Here is a 658-nt window from a genome sequence, read left to right as displayed (position 1 = left end):
GGGGGGAGGGCGGGGGATCCGTTGATGAGGATCTGCGTGCTGGCGGTGGAGAGGAGAATGGCGATCCATTCGATCTAGCGGCGTCCGAAGCCAAGATGCCGAAGGACGTCGATGAGGAAGGGCCAAGAGAGCGTGTCGAACGCGCGTATGAGGTCGAGCTTGAGGAGGACACGGGGTAGCCGAAGATTTTGAAGCTGGCGGGTGATGACCCACAAGTATAGGGGATCTATCGTAGTCCTTTCGATAAGTAAGAGTGTCAAACCCAACGAGGAGCAGAAGGAAATGATAAGCGGTTTCCAGCAAGGTATTCTCTGCAAGTACTGAAACAAGTGGTAACAGATAGTTTTGTGATAGGATAATTTGTAACGAGCAACAAGTAACAAAAGTAAATAAAGTGCAGCAAGGTGGCCCAATCCTTTTTGTAGCAAAGGACAAGCCTGGACAAACTCTTATATAGAGAAAAGCGCTCCCGAGGACACATGGGAATATCGTCAAGCTAGTTTTCATCATGTTCGTATGATTCGCGTTCGGTACTTTGATAATTTGGTATGTGGGTGGACCGGTGCTTGGGTACTGCCTTACTTGGACAAGCATCCCACTTATGATTAACCTCTATTGCAAGCATCCGCAACTACAACAAAAGTATTAAGGAAAACCT

This window comes from Triticum dicoccoides, chromosome 5A (assembly GCF_002162155.2).
Source record: "Triticum dicoccoides isolate Atlit2015 ecotype Zavitan chromosome 5A, WEW_v2.0, whole genome shotgun sequence".
NCBI lineage: Eukaryota > Viridiplantae > Streptophyta > Magnoliopsida > Poales > Poaceae > Triticum > Triticum dicoccoides.
The sequence above is the reverse complement of the archived record's forward strand: the minus strand, read 5'-3'. Positions refer to the sequence as shown.